Raw genomic sequence first — 3,352 nt, 5'->3', positions numbered from 1 at the left:
TCTAGAGAGCTTACCTCATGTATTCCACCTTGGATCTCATTTTTCTCTATTGATGCTCGTTCAGTTCCCCATTGATAATGGTTTTGGGCCATATCCTCAATTAGGTCACAAGCTTCCGGATAAGGTTTGTTCATCAGCGCGCCGCCTGCGGCAGCGTCGATGCTCATCTTGGTGTTATAATGGAGTCCATTGTAGAAGGTATGAATGATCAACCATTGTTCTAGGCCATGGTGTGGGCAGACTCTTAAAAGCTCTTTATATCTCTCCCAAGCTTCGAAAAGCGATTCTCCTTGGTTTTCAGCAAATCTAGTTATTTGGTTTCGAAGAACAACAGTCTTACTAGGGGGAAATATCTAGCAAGGAATACTTTCCTAAGGTCTTCCCAGGTAGTTATTGAATCAGCTGGAAGTGAATCTAGCCATGAACGTGCTCTATCCCTGAGGGAGAAAGGAAATAATCTTAAACGGATCGTATCGGGTGAAGCGCCGTTAGATTTAAAAGTGTCGACTAGTTGGATAAAAACTTTAAATGTTGATTCGGGTTCTTAGTAGCGAGACCCGCGTATTGGTTCTGTTGCACTAATTGCAACAAAGACGGTTTTAGTTCGAAATTATTAGCAGGTATAAGGGGGTTTACTATACTCGAACTAGGTTCCTCATCAGAGGGTTGGGCGAATTCCTTATGAGGTCTCCTATCGCGATTCTCGGCCATAGCTTTCTTAATTCGGATGAGTAAGAGGCGTGTATGAGTATAACATTCAGGTTCTGCTAAAGGATCTACTAAATTTCCGGTATTACGGGTTCATCGCATTTACCGGCTAATAATGCCTTAGTCTATACGGTGTAACAACACGGTACGAAATTTGACGAAGTTGGTCCCCGACAATGGTGCCAAAAACTTGATCGCTGTGATTCACAAGTGCACGAATAACGTCAAAGTAATATAAAAGAATCCCACAGAGACCAATCGTCAATCTATCGATTACTATCGTTACGGTGTTTATCTAAGGCGGTATAAAAGAGATATTGGGTTTGAAAAATAATGGTAAATAAATGCACGTAAAGACAGGTTGAATGTAATTCACGTCAGTTAAGTGATGTTTCGATTGTCTAAATAGAACTACTTATGAGGCAATAATTTCTACTCTTGAAAAGAATCCATTTAACAGGAACTGTCGCTTTTGCGTATTCAGAACCGAGTTTACCCTTAAATTAAGGCCTTTTATTGTCACTTATAAAAAGTGCGTAGAACGCTAAAGTAGTAAACCTATTTTTAAGAAATGATACTCGTAAACTTAGTTGAAAAGTGATTTTGATTTGGAAAGTTTACCCAAGAAGTTTCCTGATTTTAAATCTATTAACGCGTCCGAAAACAGTTTCAAAAATAGTTTTTCCTTAAAGTGATAAAAATTCCTAGTTACTAAGCTAGGGTGCTTTCGCACTCCTCGAATAGTTAAAACTAACCAAGTCTGTTTTAGAAAACTCAAGTTAAAAATCAAAACAGCCTTTTAAGTATTTCTACAGATTTCAATATGTGAAACATTACTTTAACCGCGATCCTTACATTCTAACCTTTGAAAGATTTAGACAGACATGGTAACACAAACGGACATAACGGTGTCAATCATGATGAAAAGTTTGTTTTAGAATGTGAGACGTAGAGAGTGAGTAAAGTGCGTAAAATAAATAAAGTAAAGAGAGTGCGGAAAATAAATAAAGTAAAGCGAGTGCGGAAAATAAATAAAGTAAAGCGAGTGCGGAAAATAAATAAAGTAAAGCGAGTGCGGGAAATAAATAAAGTAAAAGCGATGCGGGAAATAAATAAATAAAGCGATAAATAAGAACCTGCTCCAAACGGAGGCTTCAATTCTAGTACAAAAATAAACCTCCGACTCTTGAAGCTAAAGACAACAACAAGTCGAGGTGACCCAACTCAATCTCACAAAGGTGCGATAACCCCCTGATGTGATGGATTATCGCTATGACAAATGATAAATATATGCTTAGTGTTGTAAAACTAAGTTGGATGATTAGAAAACGAAATGGAATGAGCTATTTATAGAGATTTTCAGCAGTTTGTAAAGACCATGGTGCCCTCCAACTTCTCCTTAGTGGGACTTAGAGGGAACGTGATTTACAAAGGTGGCGCCCGCCATCCCTTCATGGCGCCCGCCATCCCTTCATGGTGCCCGCCATCCCTTCACGGCGCCTGCCATATGTGTAAATGGGGTGGATCATGGGAACATGGCGATTACCTCCTAGTTGGGGGTTGATGACTCATGGCTTTCCCTATAGCGGCCGTCATGTGCAACACCATGTGTGTAATCTCACCGAAAAACCCTAATTTTAGGTATTTTTGCTTCGTTTCTTCCAAAAGAGTCCGAAAGTGCTAAATATATGAAAATAAGAGAAAAGAGAGCATAATACAAACAAAATGATAATAAAGTCCTAATAAACATGTGAAATCCGAGCAAAAAACATGGTGTAATTCGGTGTGATCATATTTTCACAAAAGGAGTTGTTATATCACATGACATTTTCGTGTCTTGGGTAGCCATCATGTGTTGTTAGATCACTGTTTATTATGTTAAATACGTGATTTAACATAATTTTCAATGTCACGAAAACCTATAGGGTCACACACAAAAGGACATATTGATTAGAGATAGAGTAAATAAGGAACACCGTAAGGTACGTTGCACTTAAGTGATTGTAGAACATCGTAAGGTACATTGCACTTAAGTAGACTACGAAATATGATAAGGTACCACGCGCTTAAGTGATTTTGGTATATCATAAGATATGGGCCACATACACTTAAGTGGAGCTTTTAGCTTGCATTTGATTAGTCTAAATTTCATTTCTCTCACTCTCTCTCTCTCTCTCTCTCTCTCTCTCTCTCTCTCTCTTCTCACTCAAAGCTTTCATTCGTAGCAGCTAGCACTGAGACTGAAGGAATTCATTCGTGTGGACTGAGTAGAGGCGTTGTCACCATTCAACTTTCGTGATCAATCCTTAGATCTGCATCAAAGGTTTCAATCGCCATAAGAGGTAACGATTTCTATCACTGATCATGTCCATTCGTAAGGATCACTAAAGGAGAAATTTTTAATTTCCGCAGCATTTTGGATCACTATTCTCCTTCAGTGGTATCAGAGCCACTTACGAAACCATGCATCTGATAGTTGTTTATTTTCTGTATTTTCTGTATTAATACGATTAAAAGACATAATGAATTAAATAATAAACGAACAATTAAATTTGGCATCATGTGTGTACGATTTGGATGATTGATGTTGACTATGCTTCGGAATCCGACGTTAGTATGGTGAAGCAGCGATACATCGATTGTC

General features: G+C 38.4%; 1 non-coding gene across 1 annotated transcript; it reads left to right on the top strand.

The window, feature by feature from the left end:
• Positions 1 to 222: 222 nt before the first annotated feature.
• LOC127109009 (small nucleolar RNA R71) lies at positions 223 to 329 on the top strand. The gene has a single exon (XR_007796499.1). It is a non-coding gene; the product is annotated as a small nucleolar RNA R71 (small nucleolar RNA).
• The last annotated feature ends 3,023 nt before the right edge of the window (positions 330 to 3,352 follow it).

This window comes from Lathyrus oleraceus, chromosome 7 (assembly GCF_024323335.1).
Source record: "Lathyrus oleraceus cultivar Zhongwan6 chromosome 7, CAAS_Psat_ZW6_1.0, whole genome shotgun sequence".
In the NCBI taxonomy this organism is placed as follows: domain Eukaryota; kingdom Viridiplantae; phylum Streptophyta; class Magnoliopsida; order Fabales; family Fabaceae; genus Lathyrus; species Lathyrus oleraceus.
The sequence above is the reverse complement of the archived record's forward strand: the minus strand, read 5'-3'. Positions and strand labels throughout refer to the sequence as shown.